At 38.9% G+C, this 23,631-nt stretch overlaps 1 long non-coding RNA gene and 1 other non-coding gene across 2 annotated transcripts in view; both read right to left on the reverse strand.

Annotated features, from left to right (window-relative positions):
- Positions 1–630: 630 nt before the first annotated feature.
- LOC111562098 lies at positions 631–738 on the reverse strand. Its single transcript, XR_002745151.1, has one exon. It is a non-coding gene; the product is annotated as a U6 spliceosomal RNA (small nuclear RNA).
- An 11,629-nt stretch (positions 739–12,367) lies between these two features.
- The window catches only part of LOC101091295, a 28,986-nt gene continuing 17,722 nt past the window's right edge, over positions 12,368–23,631 (reverse strand). Inside the window, exons 2-3 of the long non-coding RNA XR_006584266.1 lie at positions 17,719–17,809; positions 12,368–12,848 (exon numbers count right to left, since the gene is read on the reverse strand). This is a non-coding gene — a long non-coding RNA (uncharacterized LOC101091295). The remainder of the gene's footprint in view (positions 12,849–17,718; positions 17,810–23,631) is intronic.

Genomic DNA, 23,631 nt, shown 5'->3' on the forward strand with positions numbered 1-23,631 from the left:
TCTTGGAAATCATCCATCTCTCCAAAGAGCTCCCCTTTCAGTAGGCAATGGTATTTAGAAACCAAGATCTGGGCACCAGATATACTCATTGTTACTGGGGTATAATTGCTTTTAGGCCTTTTAGGTAAACAGAGCCACGAAGGAAAAATGGCAACTTAACATAGTTTAACTATTTTTAATCATGAATTCATTACTGGCACACTCTAATTCCAATTCAGCAGGGTTTTTTCTCCTATTCCTTATTTGCATCTCCTATTCCTTATTTTCCCACAGTGGGAGCTCTGACTCCCAACAGCATCATTGTCTTTTTTCATTTGCTCGGTGTTGTGATACACACAAAATAGTTTCAGAGTTGCTATATCCATGTCACCCAAAAAGTCTATTAAATTGGATTCAAAATTTGTTTGTAGTTTTGTTTTGTCTTTAGACTAAAGGTATATATGCAAAGTACTGCATTCAAAATTTATTTGGATTAAGTTTTATTTCCCTCCAGAATGTTTATATTACTTATTTATATATAGTTAGGTTTATTTGTTTTCTATTTATATTAATTTTTAGAATGCCTTTCATTCTTGTAGATTCAAATTTCTGTTTGAATATGTAAAAGTTAACATTGTCAAATCCATATGAAAACATATGGAATGCTTTGCAATTTGTGTGTCATCTATATGGAGGAGTCATGCCAATTTTCTCTGTTTTGTTTTAGTTTTAGCATATGTGCTGTTAAAGTAAGAACACCTTCAATTCATTTTCAGCCCGTTTGATGTTTACTTAGCGCCTTCACACACACACACACACACACACACACACACACACACACACACACACTTCACTATTTTTTTTATCCTTATATTACTTGACCTTTCCACACTCAACTGACCTAATTTTCTTGAAACACTTTACTCTCTTGGTTTTTGATTCCACACTCTTCTGGTTCTACTTCCTCTTCACAGGCCTCTCCTCATTCTCCTTGTTTGTTCATTTATGTGGCTGCTCAGGACTCTTCTTGGCTCCCTTCACTTCTCTCTGTATACTGTTTCCCTAGATAATCTCAACTACTTCTGTATCTTTGAATGATGATACTAGGAAGGGAATCTTTGAATGCTGATTATGTCAATGACTTCTAAATTCATGTCTTCGTCCCATACCTCTCTTCTGGGCTCCAAACTTACAACCAACTACTTCATTGACATCTACATGGATCTCACTGACAGATGAAGTGTAACATGTCTAAAACAGAACTCCTAATTTCCCTGCCAAACCTGCTTCCTCCAAGCTCCTCCCTCTCAGTAAATGTCACCTCCCTCCACCTGGTTGCTCTAGCTAGAAACCACTACTACCACTTTGCGCATCATCTCTTACCTAGGTGACCCATCAGCCTCATAACTGGCTTCTCTTTTATCCCTCACACATTCATTCTCTATACAGTAGCTACCATGATATTTTTGAAAACAAGATAATAATACAAGCTTACATTTTTTGGGTGTTTATTATGTGCCAGGAACTGCTGTAAGCACTTTGTATATGTATTATCTTCACAATGACTCTATGAGGTAAAACCTATCTCAGTTTTATAGAAAAGGAAATTGGGGCACAGAGAGTTTAACTTATTTGCCCAAGGTCACACAGCTGGTATATGGTGGAGTTTAGGTTTGAACCCAGAGTGACTCTTTAGCCTTCAAGTTTATGTACACATGCTACTGGATCATATCACCCAGACTCAAATACTTTCATGGCTTCTCACTGGGGCTCACTGGAACTAGATTCCGGACTCCATACTTAGGCCTGCTGGGTCCTGTGATGTGCCTCCTGCTTACCCCTTCAAATTTATCTCATGCTGTTCCCTTTCCTTGACTTTCCTTCAGCCACATGGCTTGTTTTGTTTTCTGTTTGTCAGTTTCCTTGAACATGATAAGCCATTTCCTGCCAGTCGACATTATTTATCCTCCACTTCAAACACTCTTCTCCTTGGCTTCTTCTCATTCTTCAGGTATCACTTTAATGATATGTGATTCCCTTACCATTGCTGTTTCTTAAGTGGCTCCCTTGCTGGTATGTTCTATCTCAGCTTCATATTTGTTTTCTTTTTAGCCCTTAAAACAATTTGTAATTATTTGTTTACTTGTTTTGTCTCTCTTCCCCACTAAAATTAAGTGCTATAAAGACAGAGGCTGTGTCCTAGTCACTTTTGTGTATTCTGAGCCTAACACAGTGCCTTGTTCATAGAAGGAACCCTAGAAATATTTGTTGAATAAACATATATTATCATTTTCTACTTTATAGCTTCCATTTACTCATAATTTCTGCCTCCTCATCACTTTGGTTTGTCACAGCCTAGACTCTGTCTCCTCTCTCATAGACCCCTACTCAACCTCATGGCCTGTCTCTTTGCATCCTTTTAGTCATAGTTTTAGTGCTACTAATTGCCTCAATCACCTCATGTTTCCCAATTTAAATTCCTGAAAGAGAAATATTTATTTGTCCAACTCATTTTTTAGGAGACAGACATTTGTAGGTCATTGGCAAGCTCATGAGTTGCTTGCCTTTGGGTCAGATTCCTAGTCCTGGTCCAAACAGTTGTGTGGGGCAGGGTGTATGTGTGTGTGTGGGGGGGGATATTCTGCACAGCGCTGCCTTTCCGATCAGGCACAATGATTGATATTTGAGCACAAGCGGCAGCCACAGCAGCAGCAGTGGCAAATAGTTAATCAGGCCTCACTTAAGGGTCAGGTTCTCCAACAGTTGCTCTCTAGGAGGCAGGTCTCAGGTTATCTTGAGTCCTGTGTACTCTCCCTCTGAAAATAGTAACCACAAATTGAAAGCCCTCGCATTTACACAGCATTTCTAAAACTAAAAAAGAGTATGCATCCACCTGTATTTGTTAGTCTAGCAACCCTGTGAGGCCAAGAATATTGTCTCCACTTTATAAATAAGGAAACTGAGGCTCAATTTCCTTGCCCAAAGTCAGACACTTACTAAATAAGAGCCAGCATCAAATCTCAGGTCTCTAAACTCCCATGATGAGCTCCTTTCACTGTATCTAAAGAAACTGGATGATGATTGAAGTTTCCTCTAAAATAGCACCATAGGTGGCTCCATGGGCTGTGGGTTCCCAATATACTTATCAAGTACCTAAGGGTTTACAAAGCACCTACCATGTACCAGGCACTCTGCTTTACAAATACTATCTCAGTTCAACCTCATAATACTTGGGTGAGGTAGATATTCTAATACCCACCGAGGAAATGGAGATTTAACAGATTAGATTACTGTTCCAAGTTCAAGATCTAGTATATGGCATGGCTGGGATTCTAATTTAGATCTTTCTGACTCCAAAGCCCATCTTCCTTAGATTACACTAGACTGTATCCTTTCTTCTTCCCAACTGTGTTGCCTTGGTCAAGTTACTTAATTTATGTGACCTTGTATTTCCTTATCAGTAAAATGGGGATATGAGTACCTAATTCATGGGATTATCATAGGTTTATGAGCAATCATGTGGTAAAATAGCCTGTTCCAGTAAACATAGCAGGTACATACTTTCAATTTTGTGTGAATCTAAATCTACACGTGTGAAAAAATATATAATTATCAACTTTAGTTGCCCGTAATGATCAGGATCTCTTGTGAGATTCTATTCTGTCAGCAAGTATTCCTGATTCAAATTCTGAAGACATAGGGCCTTGACAACAGTTATCCTCTAAGAAAAGAGAGCAAGTCAATGTACTTCAGAGATGAGAAAGAACCTACACTCAGCCTAGCCATTATATAGCAGAATGGAAATTAATAAGTGCTCAATAAAGAGATCTGAGTATGTGTCTCAGAAGCTTAAGAATTTCTTTAAGGCCAGGGCATTTAACATATAGTCTGATTTAATCCCACCACAACTTTAAGAGATAGGTGTTCTTGTGACCTCCATTTTTCAGGCTCAGAGAGTTTAAGTGATCTGCCTAAGGTCACACATCTAAATTGAGGTAGACAAGGAACTGGAGCCCAGTTTGGCACTATTGCACTGAACTTTCAGCTGTGTGCAGTCTGGCACGTCTACTAACAAGTTAACCTGCTCTGTACCTTCAGGGCTCTTTGGATGGAAACTTACTCTCAGGTCAAACACCCTTCTAACATCTTGCCCACTCATTGTTCTCAGGAAAGAAAAATCAGTTCCATAAGCATCGGCACAATTTAGGGAGAATGCTGGCTAGAATGGCACTTCCCCATATAATAGTACAGATAAATACCATCAATAAATACAGACAAACAATACAAATACATACAGGTAAATAATACCATGTGAGAAATGCAAGAGCAAGAATAATAACTAATCTTTGTACAGTACTTTATAATTTATAAGAGATATGATACCAAATTTTCCACATATCGCCCCTTTGAGATAGGTATTATCATTGCCATTTCACAGATGAAGAAACTGAGGCTTAAGAAGTTGATTTAGTATGAAGAAGTGGACATATACTGTTTTGTGTTTTCCCAGACTCCTTTCTTCCTTTTGGTAATGACACCCCGCGTTTCCTTTAGAGATCAAGTACCTTCCATCACAGCAACAGTGATTAGATCAATGTGAACACATGACACATCAGATCTTTGGATGTCAAGCTTGGAACTTTTGTTTAGACTTTTATTCAAGCCATTAAGAGAGAGGAACTCTCTCTGGAGACTGAAGTTAGTGGCCACTACCACGGTAAATACAATGTTATGTATAAATTTTAAACCTGCAGAAGAAAATTCAGTCTAGCCAGTGGAAAGTAGAAATGGAAATTTAAGATAAAAAGGAATGTACAGTAAATGGATGGTGGGACTAAACCTTAGTATATAGTAATTACATTAAATGCAAATAAGTTAACCTCACCAATTGGATTTTTAAAAATTACATCCAATAATAAATTGGCTGTAAGAGACACACTTAAAACATGAAAAGATAGGGGATGCCTGAGTGACTCAGTAGGTTAAGTGTTCGATTCTTGATCTGGGTTCAGGTCAAGATCCCACGGTTCATGAGTTAGAGAGAGCCCCACGTTGATCTCCACACTGACAGTGCAGATCCTACTTGGGATTCTCTCTGTCCCTCTCTCTCTCTGCCCCTCCCCTGCTTGCTTTCTCTCTCTCTTAAAATAAATAAACATTAAAAAATGAAAAAATATAAAAATATATGAAGATTAAAAATAAAAAGATGAAAAGAGATACACTAGACAAATATGAACTGGGTTGTGATCTTAATTCTGTCAAAAAGAAATTTTAGTATCAAAAGGTAAAAAGTGATAAAAAGTAATTATATATTCATTAAAGAAACAATAAGCAAACCCATAGGTGCACTTAATTACAGAGTATTAAAATACACAGAACCGCAGAGAGAAATAGATGCATAATAATAGCTGCAGATTTTAATATCTCCCTCTCAGAAACTGGTCTATCAAGGCTGGAATACTATAATTACTATATTTTGACAATTCTACACCTTATACAAAGTTGGACTCTGGGAGAATTAAAGACATAATAAATATTTAAAAATATATTTTTAAAATAGGAAACATAGTTTGTGAGAAGAGAAAGGCAAAACTTCAAAATCACAGACTATGACACAATAATGTTGATGAATAATCAGGATCCCCATTCAACAAAAAACTTTGGACAAAGTAACTAGATGAGAAAATGGGAGAAGATATTTGAAATACTTAGCATACAAAACTCTTGCAAATAAAGAAAACAGCAACCTCTAGAGAAAAATAAGCAAAAGATATGAACAGAGAAGAAACCTACAAATCAAAAAGCATGTGAAGAGATGCTTAAAAAAATCAGAGAAATGTTAATTAAAACAGCAATGTGCTATGGTTTTATATCAATTAAACTATAAAAATCAGAATGTTTGATGCCTGCTGGTGGCTGGAAGGAACCCTTATGCATGGCGGCAGGGGTATGGACTGCTATAGCCACTGTGGAAAGGAATTTGACATAAGTTAAGAGAATTATGAACTCACATATTCTATGAGCCCATAGCCACTCCTGGGATATATCTCAAAGAAATTCTTATGCGGACACACAAAGGATTAAAATGCTAATTACAGTATTATTTATGAAGGCAAGGACTTAAAGACTACCTGTTTGGTGGCCTATCACCGGAGACTAGATAGCTAAAATGTAGTAAATTTTATATCGTGAAGTTACATAGCAGTCAGAAGCAATGCATTAGATGTATACACAGCAACATGAATGCATTTTAAAAACAGTGCTCAGTAAAAAATCCGAAGAAACACAATGAGATTTAAATACTGTACCATTTGCATAAATTAAAATACATCTATACAAAATAAAAATTCACATTTCATATGAACATATACAAATGAAAAGAAATACACCAAACAGTTGCCTTTGTGGGGAAAGGAAAGGGATAAAAGAGAAAAAATAAATAACAAATAAGACTTAAATGTATAAACACTGGGGCACCTGGGTGGCTCAGTCGGTTAAGCATCTGACTCTTGATTTAGACTTAGGTGCTGATATCGCTGTTGCGAGATCAAGCCCCATTTTAGGCTCAGCACTAGGCATGGAGCCTGCTTAGGATTCTCTCTCTCTCTCTCTCTCTCTCTCTCTCTCTCTCTCTGTCTCTGTTCCTCCCCCCACTCATGCATGCTTGCTCATGCTCTTTCTCTCTCTCTCTCTCTCTCTCAAAGTAAATACATAAACATTTTTTAAAAATATTATCAGTGACCTAAGATGATAAAATGCCACGTACTGAGGAGAGTGATTAACTAAAACCTCTACACCTCCAGTCAAACCAACCAATCAACAAATGAACATAAAACTGGAAGAAAAGACAGTAAGTATTGTATAGTTGCCCCTGGATTTGGGGATAATGAGAAATTTTTATATTCTACTTAATACATTTGTAGAATCAAAATTTTTTACATTGAACACCTGTTACTTTCTAAAATAAAATATATAAGATTTTTATATAATATAATATATTATATAAATTATATAATATATTTATAATATGTTATAACATATTATAATATATGTTATATAAAGTATATATATAATAATATATTATATATTATTATATATTATATATAATATATTATATATTATATATAATATTATATTATATTATAATATTATATTATAATATAATAATATTATATACTTTATATAACATATAATATAATATAGTTATAAATTATATAATAAAATAAAATACATAAGATTTTTAAAGTTTATTAATTTTGAGAGAGAGAGAGAGCACAAGCAGGGGAGGGGCAGAGAGAGAGAGAGAAAGAGACAGAGACAAGAGAATCCTAAGCAGGCTCTGCACTTTCAGCACAGATCCCAACATGGGGCTGGATCCCAGGAACAATAAGATCACGACCTGAGCCAAAATCAAGAGTTGGACGCTTAACTGACCAGAATTTAAAAAACAAAAAAAACTTCATCTGGAGATTTAGGTTTCAGTGGTAGAATGGTAGTATTCAAAAGACAAGACCTGAAAGGAAATACAAAAAATTTCAAAGTCTGTGCAGAATGGGTGGAACTTTGCATGCATTTTTCTCTTGTTAAATTACCTTAGTTTTTGAAATAATGTTTCTACAATCTATCAAAATAAAGGCAAGGAAATTTAACAAAGGTAAAAGCAACAGCTTAAAAAAATTTTTTTATGTAGACTTTAATGTTTATTTATTTTTGAAGGAGAGAGAGACAGAGTGTGAGCGGGGGAGGGGCGGAGAGAGAGGGAGACACAGAATCTGAAGCAGGCTCCAGGCTCCCAACTGTCAGCACAGAGCCCGACGCGGGGCTTGAACTCACAAACTGGGAGATCGTGACCTGAACTGAAGTTGGACGCTCAACCGACTGAGCCACCCAGGTGCCCGTATATATACTTTAAAGTAAGCTCTGAGCCGAACGTGGAGCTAGGCTTGATTGAACTCACAACCCCGAGATCAAGAGTTGTATGCTCCAAAGTAGCAGCTTTAAAAAATATTTGAATAGATCCTTATTGTTTATTCTCTCCCCCCCCCACCCAAATTTTGCATGAAAATCAGTATCTTTATCTGGTGATATTTGAAAATACATAACAATTGGTAGAGCATATGCCTAACCAATTAGAACAGATATTGGCAGTAGACGAGATGCTCTCATCAGACTGGAATGCCTAAAATATAGATTACCCACAAGCCAGTCCTCTAGCCCTAACACAGTGTTCAGACGCAGGCATCTAAAGCCTTGCCCTTTTTCACAATGGGAAGACTCTTATGTTATAAAAGAGGTATAAAAATGAAGGATGCCCAAAAAAGCCACTCTATAAAATGCCGCTTTGGCATAAAGATTATTTTGAGTGAAAAGCACTTGAAAAACAGCAGATACAATAGGGACACTCTGATCTCTTTTCTTCCTGAAACAGGAGATAGAACTCCTGTGTGAGAGCTGCCCTTGAGTTCCTAAGAGAAAAGAAACACTCTTATGAAGGACAGAAAGTTGAGATTAAGAGGATTCTGTACAAACAGACCTTGTTAAAATAATTCTTATCTTCCTATAGCCTCCCTGAACACTTTAGTTACTTTTCCACAATTGCCTCTCCTTGTTCAACCTATTATAAAAGCATTTAAGCTTTGCCCCTTCTTTGGGTCTTCATTTCCTTATGAGGGCTCCTGTGTCCCATAAAAGTTTATATTAAATAAATTTGTATGCTTTTCTCCTGTTAATCTGTATTATGTCAATTAAATGTTCAGGCCCAGTCAAAGATCCTAGAGGGTAGAGGCAAAGTTTTGCCTCCTCTACTAAGGCAAGTTTCCCAAGCCAGAATATTCCAAAGATTGTAAGGCTCAGAAACTACGCTAGGCATCAACCTATAACAAAAAAGGAGATGGAATACTTGTTACTTCTTCCTGACTCACCACCCAACTCCTGTTATCTAGGTGCCCTAATCTTTGACCCCGAAATTTGGTCCACACATCTCCTTCTCCATCAGACGGACTCTTACACATTCTTGAAGATCTGGCTCAAAAGTCACTTCCTTCATGAAATCTTCCCTGAAAATACCAGCCAGAGTTTTGTTCATTCTTTCAACTAATATTTATTAAGTACCTATGGTGTTCCAGACCCATATTATATTTGTATCCCTGTGCTATCATATGACAGCTGTGCCTGGCCTGACTCCCCAGCTAGACTGGGATTAGTCCTTGGTATACTTCTAGTAAAACAAAGGCAGGAAGGAGTCAGCATTTAATCCTCACAGCTAAGTCTGCAGTAGGTCCCGTTATTAACCCTGTCTCACAAATGTGAAAAATGAGGCACAGGAAAGTTAGATCACTTGCCCAAGATAATACAGCTGATAAGTAAACAGAGCCATGAATCAAGCACAGTGACCTCAAACAGCTGGCAAACACACTAACTGTATCACTTCTGAAAATGAAAAGGCTGTCACACTGAACTCAATTGCATGTCTGTATGTTTGTTTTTTGGGAAATTTTTGAAAAGAGGAAGATGACTTTTTGTTTATCTTAAAATGGTATTTATTCTGTATCTGCTATCTGTATTATCTGTATTCAATATAATGTAGATCCACTCATTCAATCAACAGCCTAGTACAATGAAAGGATAAGCTTTGGAATCAGACAAACTTGAGTTCAGATACTGGTCCTGTCCCTTACCAGCAGCTTGACCCTAAGGAAATGACTTGTCTGTTCTAAGCAGTTTCTGCATCTGTAAAACGAAGCTAATAATGGTATCCTCTACAATTGCTGCTATGAGGATTGAATAAGCACACTGAAGGAACTCCTCAAATTTATGGGAAGTGCTTTGCAATCTGTAAAGAGCTATGTGAATGCCCATGATAATGTTGTTATGAGCAGGTGGTAAGAAGAGATAAGTGTAAGACTAGCAAACCTGCAAATGAGTAACAATTATTTAAAAATTAGGGCACAAAACAACAGAGAAGCAAAAGGACTTTCACAAAGTACCTTCTTTATGTTAAGAGGAAGCCTGATTTTGTTTTTAAGTGCTTGCTACATCTGTAAGAAGAAAACATCACCCACAGGTATAACCATCAGAACGACTCAGTAAATATTAAGTAATACAGATATTCATTTATTTTATTATTTTAGAGAAAGAGAGAGCATGTGAGCAGGGGAGAGGGACAGAGGGAGACAGAGAGAGAGAATCCCAAGCAGTCTCCACGCTCAGTGTGGAGCCTGATGTAGGGCTCTATCCCACGACCCTGGGATCATGACCTAAGCCAAAATCTAGAGGAAGATGCCCAACCAACTGAGCCACTCAGGTGCCCCAAGTAATACAGATATTTAAACAAAATAAAATTCCCTGGATATACTAAGATAAATTGAAAGTGAAGATCATGGCACAAAAACAGACACATAGACCAATGGAATAGAATAGAAACCCCAGAACTAGACCCACAAACGTATGGCCAACTCATCTTTGACAAAGCAGGAAAGAACATCCAATGGAAAAAAGACAGCCTCTTTAACAAATGGTGCTGGGAGAACTGGACAGCAACATGCAAAAGGTTGAAACTAGACCACTTTCTCACACCATTCACAAAAATAAACTCAAAATGGATAAAGGACCTAAATGTGAGACAGGAAACCATCAAAACCTTAGAGGAGAAAGCAGGAAAAGACCTCTCTGACCTCAGCCGTAGCAATCTCTTACTCGACACATCCCCAAAAGCAAGGGAATTAAAAGCAAAAGTGAATTACTGGGACCTTATGAAGATAAAAAGCTTCTGCACAGCAAAGGAAACAACCAACAAAACTAAAAGGCAACCAACGGAATGGGAAAAGATATTCGCAAATGACATATCGGACAAAGGGCTAGTATCCAAAATCTATAAAGAGCTCACCAAACTCCACACCCGAAAAACAAATAACCCAGTGAAGAAATGGGCAGAAAACATGAATAGACACTTCTCTAAAGAAGACATCCGGATGGCCAACAGGCACATGAAAAGATGTTCAGCGTCGCTCCTTATCAGGGAAATACAAATCAAAACCACACTCAGGTATCACCTCACGCCAGTCAGAGTGGCCAAAATGAACAAATCAGGAGACTCTAGATGCTGGAGAGGATGTGGAGAAACGGGAACCCTCTTGCACTGTTGGTGGGAATGCAAATTGGTGCAGCCGCTCTGGAAAGCAGTGTGGAGGTTCCTCAGAAAATTAAAAATAGACCTACCCTATGACCCAGCAATAGCACTGCTAGGAATTTATCCAAGGGATACAGGAGTACTGATGCATAGGGCCACTTGTACCCCAATGTTCATAGCAGCACTCTCAACAATAGCCAAATGATGGAAAGAGCCTAAATGTCCATCAACTGATGAATGGATAAAGAAATTGTGGTTTATATACACAATGGAATATTACATGGCAATGAGAAAAAAATGAAATATGGCCTTTTGTAGCAACATGGATGGAACTGGAGAGTGTGATGCTAAGTGAAATAAGCCATACAGAGAAAGACAGATACCAATGGTTTCACTCTTATGTGGATCCTGAGAAACTTAACAGAAACCCATGGGTGAGGGGAAGGAAAAAAAAAAAAAAAAGGTTAGAGTGGGAGAGAGCCAAAGCATAAGAGACTCTTAAAAACTGAGAACAAACTGAGGGTTGATGGGGGGTGGGAGGGAGGAGAGGGTGGGTGATGAGTATTGAGGAGGGCACCTTTTGGGATGAGCACTGGGTGTTGTATGGAAACCAATTTGTCAATAAATTTCATATAAAAAAAAAGAAAGTGAAGATCAAGTCTACACAGAAGTTTATTTACCAACAATTAATTTCATAAACACCATGATAATGATAGTAGGAACAGTGATTATTTGTTGACTATATATTTATATCAGGCACTGTACACACATGACTATTTAATCCCTGCAACAACCTCATGAAATAGGAATTCTCACTCCCTTTCCAGCGACAAGGAAATAGGAGTCCCAAGAGGCTGATGTGACTTTCCCAAGGTCATATAGAGCAAAGGAGGTAGAGTAGAAAAACAAATCCAAAGTCTGGTCAAAAAGAGCAAGTAGGGGTGCCTGGGTGGCTCAGTTGGTTGAGTGTATGACTCTTGGTTTTGGCTCAGGTCATGATCCCAGTGCCATGGGCTTGAGCCCCACATCAGGCTCCATGCTGAGTGTGGAACCGGCTTAAGTTTCTCTCCCTCTCCATCTGCCCCTCTCCCCACTTGCTCTCTTTCTCTCTCTCTCTAAAATACAAAATTAAAAAAATTAAATTAGGGGCGCCTGGGTGGCTCAGTTGGTTAAGTGTCTGACTTCAGCTCAGGTCATGATATTGCGGTTTGTGGGTTCGAGCCCCATGTCAGGCTCTGTGCTTTTGATTCTGTGTCTCCCTCTCTCTCTGCCCCTCCCCCACTCATGCTCTGTCTCTGTCTCTGACTCTCTCTCTCAAAAATAAACATTAAAAATTTGTTAAAGCAAATTAAATTAATAACATTTTTTTTAAAAAAGAGCAAGTAATTTTGCTCTCCAGATTTGGCCAACCTCATGAACATTTCTCCTTCTAAGCAACATCATTTGCCTCTGAATGTAAGGTGTTTTGTTTTTGTTTTCGTTTTTTTACCAGATTACAGTTCATCCTTCTGGTCAACACAGACTTCTTCATTTTTACCCAGAAACACACTTTCAGCATCATCTTCCTTCCGCTGCCTGTCATTTCCTGGGTCCTTGGCAGAATCCTCTTCACTTCCCTCTTCTTCAACTCCCCAGATGTCATCTTCCCATTCCTTCTCCTTTTCTTTTTTCTTCTTGACTTCTCCTTCCTGTTTTATTTTTTCCATCTCTTCATACATTTTATCCATTGCTTCTCTTTGTCCTATTTAGAATATGGAATTTCAAAATAATTTACAGATAGTATAAACAAAGTTAACCCACTTTAGAAATGTCTGGTGTCTTCCCAAACTCTTAAAGATTTCTGGGATGGTGTTTGTTTACATACAAATTTTCAGTCTGTGTGTGTGGTGGAGAGAACTCTGTGTATGTGTGTAATTTGTTCATAAGTAAAATTGGTTCAGATTCAGCAATCATGTACTGAATGCCTACAGCATTGCTAAGAATAGTGCTAGACAATTTATACACATTATTTCTATTCCTCACAACAATGTATGAGGTAAATGTTACTAGTTCCACTTCCTAGATGAAGGATCTGAGGTTCCGGCAGATTAAATGCCTTGCCTAAGCTGTATAGCTAGTGAGTGGTAGAACCGGAATTAGAAATCCAGGCTTTCTGCATCTGAGTCTTGTCCTGTCTCTGCTATTTCCAGTGACACAATCTTAGGGAACTCTTTGAATTCGCTTTTGACCTGTGATCAGTACAAACTTGTATGAAGTCAGAAATGAGACTCCTTCTATGTTCTCCAATGTGTTCATCTAGGTCCCAGAATTTGATCCCTAAAGCCAATTTCATAGATTTTCCTACTCGGAAGGTCACTAAGGAAGGGACACAGTCCACATTCCTCCAGATGCTTTAGATGAGCATCTGGGCCAAGTGGTCTTTTACCCAGTTTTGGGGGATAAGACTAGACTGAGAACCTGCATGCCCAGTAGGTGGTGATCTTCTAGAATCCTTTTGTGAGGAAATGCTTGGCATCTCGTTTGTGTTTCCCACATTATTAGAGGCAAAAACATTCTCTTTCATCCAGGCCTTCATTTTCTTATGTCTGGAAAGCACTGGCTACAATTTAGGTCTCTATTTCTTCCCTTCCCTCTCATGGCTCTACTCATTCATCAGCTTCCACCCTCCTTTCTTTACCAAAACTACTCTTGCCAAAGGTAACCAGAGACCTCCAATTCCACCAGTTTCTCAACTCCACTTGAACCTACAACAATCCATTTAGCCTATCTATTTTTCATTTGACCTCAACCAACTCATGTCCTCCCTTTTCTCCTTTCTTTATTTTTGTATGATTGCTCTCTTGCAAACATCCTCAATTCCCTTGCCCTCCCTTAGGTAGGCAAACCCTCAACTCTGGTTAAATCCAACTCTGCATGCCTGCATCAAAGCAGAGAAAATAGCTAGAGAAAACAATAAAACCAAACCACTTGTTCTCATTTTAAACTCATTATGACTAAATTCAGGCGAGCCCTTAGTGCTAGTGAGTGAGCCTACTATATTCTGTGGTTGATTCACTCTCCTTCTACTTGGATAACTATTTCTCACCTTCTTTTCCTCCTCAAACCTCCAATACATCTTTCCCAATCTCAAGTTAAGTTGTTGGCCTTACTTCCTATTTCACAATCAGAAGAAACTTTCCACGTATTCTGTGACAGCCATGGAGTTATGCCACTTGGATTTCCCTTGAAGAAGAGCCTGTCAGTCATTTGTGAGGAGTGCAGTGAGCTGCTGGCATGTGGAAGTAGCACCTGGGGGTCCACCGCAGCATTTGAACCCAAGACATTCTGTTTCAAAGCAGCCCCTAGCCAGTGGTTGAGCATGGAGGGGGTGCTGGGGTCTGGCCATTTCTAACAGAGTACTCCTCTATAGGCAGTCTTTCTACTGGAGCCCTGTTGGGTAAGTGAGTCTTTCTCAGAGCTGTGCTGCACTCACAGAAATTCTTACCCAATCCTCTTTCCCCCCCTTCTTTTACAGGTGCCAGACTTTTCTGCCTATTTCTGTCCCCTTCACCCTTTATCTCTCCCACACATTATTCCCAGTAAATAGCCTACATTTCTAGCTCTGTCTTGGAATCTGATTCCCAAAGAATCCAACTGACAAATACCCCTCACTACCATATGTACCTGTTTTTATTCTCATATTGTTATTCTTTATGTCTGCAATTATGGATGAAATATCCATACTCAGATGGGAAGCCAATTCATCTTCTTGGGCACTAAATCTCATCCATTCTCATATTCTCAAGAATGTTGCTCCAGAAATTCTCCTCTGCATCTCCTATATTGATTTCTGTCTTTATTGGATCATACCCATTAGCATACATGCAGGTAGGAGGAAATTTGTCTCTCTCTGTTCTCCTTCCTTTATTTCTTGAACCCATTTCCCCCCTATATCTGTCTACTAAAATGGTTCTTGTCAGAGACACATGAACTCTATGTACTAAAAACAGTGGTCTATTCTCAGTCGTCATTTTTCTTGAACATTTGACACCACTGATCATTCCTTTTCCCCTTAAACACTTCACTTGCCTTACAGGATACTACTCTTTCTTGGTTCTTTTTCTACCTTTTTTGCTACTCTTTCTGTTTTCTTTGCTTGTTTCACTTTATCTTCCTGATCTCTAAATATTGGGATATCCCAAGCTCATCCTTGAATCTCCTTAACACACTCCTTAGGGGATTTCACCCAGCTTCATGGGGCTTTAAGTATTACCTGTAGGCTGATGATTCCTGAATTTATATCTCTTAAGCAGACTCACATTCAATGACTCTTTGACATTTGGATTTCTAATAATAATATCTGATTTAACATTTAACAGTTATGCCTTTGATTTCTGTACCCACTTCCACCACCAAAATGCTCCTTCCTTGTTCTCTATCTCAATAATTCCATCCTCTAGTCATTTGGGTCAAAAACCTTGGAGCCATCCTTGTTTACTCTCCTCATGTCCCATGTCTAATCCATCACTACGGTGAGTTTCGCCTTCAAAATGGATCTGAGCATTTCTCATTACCTCCACTACTATCACCTGCTTCTGCCTTTGTTCCACTATAGTCTGTTTTTTAATGTTTATTTATTTATTTTGAAAGAGAGAGCATGCGTGTAGAAGCAAGTGGGGGAAGGGCAGGGAGAGAGAGGGAGAAAGAATCCCAAGCAGGCTCCGTGGTGTCAGTGCAGAGCCTGATGCAGGGCTTAATCTCCCATGAACCGTGAGATCATGACCTGAGCCAAAATCAAGAGTTGACCCTTAACCAACAGAGCCACCCAGGCACCCCTAACTATAGCCTTTTTATTCCTATCATCTTTTACAACACAGCAGTCAGAGTAATATTTTAAACTGTGAGCCAGTTTACATCACTCCTTAGCTAAAACTGTTTCCAATCACTCCCCATTTTACTCAGGGATATGAACCTAACTATTCTCATTGTCTCTCACTCAGCTCTAATCACACTGGGCTTCTTACTCATGAGGAAACAAATTATGCTTCTACTTCAGGGACTTTGCATTTGCTGTTCTTTCTACCTAGGCTTTCTTCCCCAGGTATCTTCATGGCTTGATCCTTCCTCCAAGTCTCTTGAATGTTGTTTACTCAATGAAGCCTCTCCTGACGACCTCTATAAGAAAAGAGCAAAACTCTCACAGCCTTCTCTATTGCTTTATTGTTTTCCATAGCTTATTTTACCATCTCCCACATATGTATTGACTTATTTATATGTTTCTTGTTGGTCTCCCCTAACTGAAATGTAAACCCCATGGTGACAGAAACTTCTCTGTTTTATTTCACTAACACAACTTTATAACCTATAACAGTGCTTTGAACAGGCACTCAACAAATATTTGTCAAGTGAACGTACGGTTTAATAATAATGGGTATCATATATTGAGCACTTACTATATGCCAAGAACTTATAAGGTAGTTGCTATCATCATTCCCAAATTATAGATGAGAAAACTGAGGATTAGAAAGGTTAAATAACTTGCTCAAGGTCATATAGCTAGTAAGTGATGGAGCCTGGATTTGAACCTCAGCAATCTAGCTCCAAAATTAATGCTCTTGGGATGCCTAGGTGGTTCAGTCAGTTAAATGTCCAGCTCTTGATTTCAGCTCAGGTCATGATCTCCAGGTTCATGGGATGGAGCACCGCTTCAGCCTCTGTGCTGACAGCACAGAGCCTGCTTGCAATTCTCTCTCTCCCTCTCTCTGTCTCTCTGCCCCTCCCCTGCTTGTGCACACACACATGCGCACACACTCTGTCTCTCAAAATAAAAATTAAAAAAATAAAAAAACAAAACTCATACTCTTAACCAATATGTAATATTGCCTCAAAACATTATTAGATGATAACCTCAAAGTAAAAACAAGGCAAAACTAGACTAAAAAGTGTAAAAGGGCTTAATAGATTTTTATTTTTCCATGATGACTACTTCAATGCTTCTTTGGAAATATTAAGTATGAAAGTTCTCTCAAAAGGTTTTTTAAGCATGAGTTTAATCTGCCTACTGGGTAATCAAACCTGCCACTGGCCACAAACCTGCTTGAATAGACCTTCTTGAAGAATAAGGGAGTCATGAATCCATTGTCCCAATTATAACTCTACCCATAAAACAGTTCTAGGAGAGCAGGAAAGCTGGGGAGCAGCTCTAACACCTTCCTTCTTTCTCCAAAGCGTTCATCAGAAATGGGCTTAGCAGCCACCTTTTAGATCACCACACTGTTAGCAGGGAGTATGACACAGAAGGAGTGTCAGTTCTAACTCAGTCAGTTTAAGGCTGTGTGTGACCTTGGCTGTTTATATATATTCTTGGAATTTCAGTTCCTAGAGCTGAAAAATGGGAATAATGTCTGTCTCATTAGGTGATTTTGAGGGCTAAGTGGGATAACTTTTGGAAAGTGCTCCTGTACAAAGTTGTGGATGTCCAATGAATATATGAGCTCTTTCCTTCCCCCTCTTCTCAGGGCCATGTGACCAGCAAATGAGATAATGACTATTAGGCTGATCTTGCAAATGCAAAGAACACTGTACAACTGAGGAGCCAGACATCTGGAATTCAGGGTAGGGGAATATCTTACTTTTCTTATTCCCCAGGTCTTATTTCCAGTCTCCTCAGCAAACTTCATCATTTGTAAGAAAGAAAATATCCAAGATGTTGCCTGATTGTACCTGTTGAAATGAAAACAGTGGGATTAGAATGAGGTTAAAAATCTTAAAAATTCACTTGGGGGCCTTGCTAAAATGCAGATTCTCAGACCATGGACCCAAAGATTTTAATCAATAATTGAGGCAGAATGAGAGAATACAAAGGTGATTAATAATATGGAGCATCCAGAATGTTGTACCACCTTAGTTGATCCACTCTAGAGAGAAGTTCATTTACTATTTCCCAAGATTCTGTGTCCCTCAAACCTCTGACCACTATTTTAGAAGATTATAAGGAAATTTTCATTACTCTGCTAGGCTCCAAATTGCTGCCCAGTGGTTCTTGCCCCAGCTCAGATTGACAGCATCTACCTCTGATGCCACTTAGAAATGCCCTTTTTAAGCTTCTCTCCTTAATATAATAAGAAACATTAAGAGAACATAAGGAAAAGGAAAGACTTGACAAGAAGTATGGGCAGAATTTGGATTCTTTACCATATTTCTCTCTTTTCTTTTTTTTTTCTTTCTTTTCTTTTTTTTAGAGAGAGAAAGAGAGAGAAAGTACATGTACGAAAGCAGGGGAGGGGAAAAGGAAGAGGGAGAGAGAGATTCTTAAGCAGGCTCCACACCCAGCGCAGAACCTGACAGGGGGGCTGTTGGGGGGGAGGGTGTGGGGGGAGTGGGAGCTCGATCCCGTGACCATGAGATCATGACCTGAGCTGAAATCAAGAGTCAGATGCTTAACCTACTGAGCCACCCAAGCACCGCTCTACTTTCTTAAAATAACATATTTAGTATTTATAATTAAAGGAAAAAGTGAATTAAGTCAATGGCATATAATAAGTCCAGTGTTTGTTGATTTAATGATATAGGAACAGAATACAAAGAGCACAAATCATGGGTCAGACAGACCGGCTCAACCACATACTAGCTGTATGACTTTGGGCAAGTTACTCAACTCCCCTGGGCCTCTTCCCTCTTAAGTAAAATATTGAGAATAACTCCCTTGCAGTGTTGTAATGAGAATTCAAAATAATACATGTAGGGGCACCTGGGTGACTCAGTTGGTTAAGCATCTGACTCCTGATATCGGCTCTGGTCACGATCTCACGGTTTGTGAGTTTGAGCCCCCCCATATGGCTTACTGCTGTCAGCACAGAGCCTGCTTCAGATCTGTCTCTTTCTCTCTTTGCCCTTCCCTTGCTCACACTCTCTCTCTTTCAAAAATAAAAATAAAACATTAAAAAATAAATAAATAAACTTAAAAAATATTTGTAAAGCACAATATCTGGCAGTTAACAGTCACTCAATAAATGGCAACAATTATTACAACTTTTCAATATCTGGATATGTTTCAGAAGGAGCAAAAAGAGAGTCATTCTGTATTTTTTTAAGCTTATTTATTTATTTATTTATTTTGAGAGAGAGAACACATGTGCGCACAACAGGGCAGAGCAGAGAGAAAGAGAGGGAGAAGGCAAATCCTAAGCATGTTCCATGCTGTCAGCACAGAGCCCAGCATGGGGCTGGATCTCATGGACTGAGCCATGTAGATGCCTCTGTATTTTTTTTTTTTTTACTTTAGCAGTATGTTAAATAAATCAGCAAGTTAATTGTGTGGGAGCAGTTGTGTGACCAAAAAGAAAATTCACAGCATAAGTTATGTGTCCCTCCTCCAAGGCTTGAAAAAAGTTTTATTTTCTTTAAATGAGAAGACTTTTGTTTGGTTTATATAATCCTACCAACCCTGCCTCCAACAGAGGAATGAAGGACAAAATAGCCACTTTGAATAGAGATAGTTATTTTACTGGGAGCCATGATTTAGTCGGTTTTAATAATTCCTTCTACAACTTTAAGATATTTTTTTATCTTTGGGATTTTTTTTTCTCTTTTGAGTTGGAGATTTTTTTCTCTTTTGAATCATCAGAAGTCTTGGTTAGAGAACTGGTCATTTGTTGGCTCTTCCATTTTCCTTATTCCAACAAAAAGTGTTCCTAATCTTCTCTGTTCTCTTCAGTGCCCCCTTACTCCCATCCCCCTCACACTAAACCCTTGGTTCTGCATTCAACTAAAAATCAGGACATGAGGGCTAGTTCTGCTTCCTAAAACTTACTAGTGCAGTGATCTTGGTCTATAAACAGCCTCTCTATTCCTCCATGTTATCATCTCAAAAATAGAAGAAAATAGACCTTACATGCTTTCTTCATACAGTTCTCAAAAAGAAAAATAAAAAGCTTCTGCACAGCAAAGGAAACAATCACAAAACTAAGAGGCAACAGACAGAATGGGAGAAGATGTTTGCAAATGACATAGGTTTGCAAATGTCAGATAAAGGGTTGGTACCCAAAATCTATAAAGAACTTAACAAACTCAACACCCAAAAAGACCAAGTAATCCAGTGAAGAAATGAGCAGAAGACATGAATAGGCACTTTTTCAAAGAAGACATCCAGATGGCAAACAGACACATGAAAAGATGCTCAATATTGCTCATCATCAGGGAAATACAAATCAAAACCACAATGAGATACCACTTCACACGGGTCAGAATTGCTAAAAGTAACAACTCAAGAAACAGATGTTAACGAGGATGTGGAGAAAGGAGAACCCTTTTGCACTGTTTGTGGTAATGCAAACTGGCACAGCCACTCTGGAAAACAGTGTGTAGGTTCCTCAAAAAATTAAAAATAGAACTACCCTATGACCCAGCAATTGCACTACTAGGAATTTATCCAAAGCATCCAAAGAATTCGAAGGGGCACGTGCACCCTAATGTTTATAGCAGAGCTATCAACAATAGCCACGTTATGGAAAGAGCCCAAACGTCCATCAACTGATGAATGGGTCAAGAAGATGTGGTATACACACACACACAGACACACACACACACAGACACACACACACACACACACACACACTGGAATACTACTCAGCAATGAAAAAGTATGAAATCCTGCCATTTGCAACAATGTGGATGGAGCTGGAGGGTATTATACTAAGTGAAGTAAGTCAGTCAGAGAAAGACAGACATGATTTCACTCATATATGGAATTTGAGAAACTTAACAGATGAACATAGGAGAAGGGAAGGAAAAATAAGATAAAAACAGAGAACCATAAAAGACTTAAATACAGAGAACAAACTGAGGGTTGATAGGGTTGTGGGGGTGGGGGGTGGGTTAAATGGGTGGTGGGCACTAAGGAGGACGCTTGTTGGGATAAGCCCTGGGTGTTACATATAACTAATGAATCACTGGATTCTACTCCTGAAGCCAAGACTACACTGTATGTTAACTAACTTGACAATAAAATAAATAAAAATAAAAATGAAAATAAATAAATAAATAAATAAATAAATAAATAAATAAATAAACAAGAGAAGAAAAGAAAAGAAAAGAAATAGAATACATAAGAAAGCATTTTGTTAGACTGTAAACGCTAAAAAGCTCACTGAAAGCTACCTGTTTCCCGTGCTATCCCACTTGAATCATAAAACGGAAAGAGGCTAGGTTTGGGCACTTTATTAGCTATAGCATCTTGACAAGTCAAGTCACCTCTTGAGCCCTCTGCTTCCTCGTCAGAAAAAGGGAGACCTCACAGACCATATGACTTAAGAAATATCAGCATGCGGGGTGCCTGGGTGGCTCAGTCAGTTAAACGTCTGACTTCAGCTCAGGTCATGATCTCACTGTTTGTAAGTTTGAGCTCCACATCGGGCTCTGTGATGATCTCAGTGCCTGGAGCCTGCTTTGGATTCTGTGTCTCCCTCTCTCTCTGCCCCTTCCCCCCACCCCTCACACTCTATGTCTCTCTCAAAAAATAAACTAAATTGAAAAAAAAAAAGAAATATCAACATGCTTTGCATTGTGGCAAAGCTATACTCACTGCTTTTTTGTGTCATTATTCCTTCAAAGATCATAAAGAGTCCCAAAAGTAAGAGAAAGAATTTTCTTCCTTTGTGGCCATCTCCCCCCAGCCTCTGTCCTAATGAAAGAATGTAACCACTTCTGTCTAAACAACAACAACAATAATAACAAAAGCAAGGGGATAGTGTATGGATGTGTCAGAACAGAGGGCAGGAAGGGTGAGGGATCAGGCAGGGAAATTAACCAGTTTTCTAGGCTAGGACCCACCAGGAGGACAGCTGGGCTCACAGAGCATCTGAAGGCTGGAAACCCTGATAGGGACAGGGCAGGTAAGGGAGTTCCCACCTATAGGCATGCTGAGAGTCACTAGGTTTTTACAGTAAGGTGTAGGGACCCCATGGTAAACTGGATGTGTCCAGCTGGTTAAGTGTGTAAGGTGAAGTAGGATGTGGGAGTATCAGACCGAATTAGAACTTAGAAGGAAAGGATGCATGCAAGGGTGATGTCAGCATCATACAGAACTGTGTCACAAGAAAAACAATAATATAAAAAGATAATGCTGGAGTTTTAGAAATCTAGTCTCTCAGGCTTTACCCAGACTTGATGGATCAGAATCTGCATTTTAATAAGATCCTCTAGTGATTCATATGCACATTAAAGTGCGAGAAGCATTCCTTCAGCGTGATTTAAATTCACAAATAGAAGGTTTGCCTGCTTGGAGAGGTTGATAGAACTCAGAACTATTAGTGCCTCAGTTAAGCATCTGACTCTTGGTTTCTGCTCAGGTCATGATCTTACAGTTTGTGAGTTCAAGCCCTGCATCAGGCTTTGAGCTGACAGCGCAGAGCCTGCTTGAGATTCTCTCCCTCCCTCTCTTTCTGCCCCTCCCCTGCTCTCTCTCTCTCTCTCTCTCTCTCTCTCTCTCTCTCTCTCAAAATAAATAAATAAACATTTAAAAAAACAACTAAATACATTTTTATAGATGAACAAATATATAGTTTTAAATGTATACTTTAATGTTTTCAGTGAAAAAAAAAACCCAATAGATTTTAAGAAAACAATCAAATTAGGCATATTAACATGACCACATATTTACACAAGATATAGAAAGTTCCCATTATTTATTAAAAAGAGAAAACTGAGCGGTCCCTGGGTGGCTCAGTTGGTTGAGTGTCCAACTCTTGATATCGGTTCAGGTCGTGATCTCACTGTTTGTGAGATGGAATCCCTGTGTCAGTGTGGATCCTGCTTGGGATCCTCTCTCTCCCTTTCTCTGTGTCTCTGCCCCTCCCCTGCTCTCGCACTCTCTCTCAAAATAAATAAATATTTTTAAAAAGAGAGAGAGGGGCGCCTGGGTGCCTCAATTGGTTAAGCATCCGACTTCAGTTCAGGTCATGATCTCACAGTCCGTGAGCTAGAGCCCCGTGTCGGGCTCTGTGCTGACAGCTCAGAGCCTGGAGCCTGCTTCAGATTCTGTGTCTCCCTCTCTCTCTGCCCCTCCCCCGCTCATGCTCTGTCTCTCTCTGTCTCTCAAAAATGAATAAACGTTAAAAAATTAAAAATAAATAAAAATAAAATAAAAACAGAAAGAGAAAACTGTAAAAAAGAGATAACAATGGCAACTTGTGCAAAGTGTATCTACATTCTTCATATAGGAAAGGAAGGAGAGAACAACATGTGTCCCTTCGTTCTTTCCTTCCTTTCTTCCTCCTTCCTTCCTTCCTTCCTTTTTTCCTCCTTCCTTCCTTCCTTCCTTCCTTCCTTCCTTCCTTCCTTCCTTCCTTCATCCTTCCTTCATCCTTCCCTCCTGCCCTCATGTCCATATCTCTTGAAACCCTACTGCATGTGTAGTAATTTACATACATCATCTCCTTGCACTTCTATGCCAGTCTCACTGAGCTAGGAAACCAAGAAAGTGGAAATAAATAAAGTGGAAAATAACTAAACCAAGAAAGCTTCATAGAGGCAGTGTCTTGTCCAAG

This window comes from Felis catus, chromosome C1 (assembly GCF_018350175.1).
Source record: "Felis catus isolate Fca126 chromosome C1, F.catus_Fca126_mat1.0, whole genome shotgun sequence".
NCBI classification, from domain to species: domain Eukaryota; kingdom Metazoa; phylum Chordata; class Mammalia; order Carnivora; family Felidae; genus Felis; species Felis catus.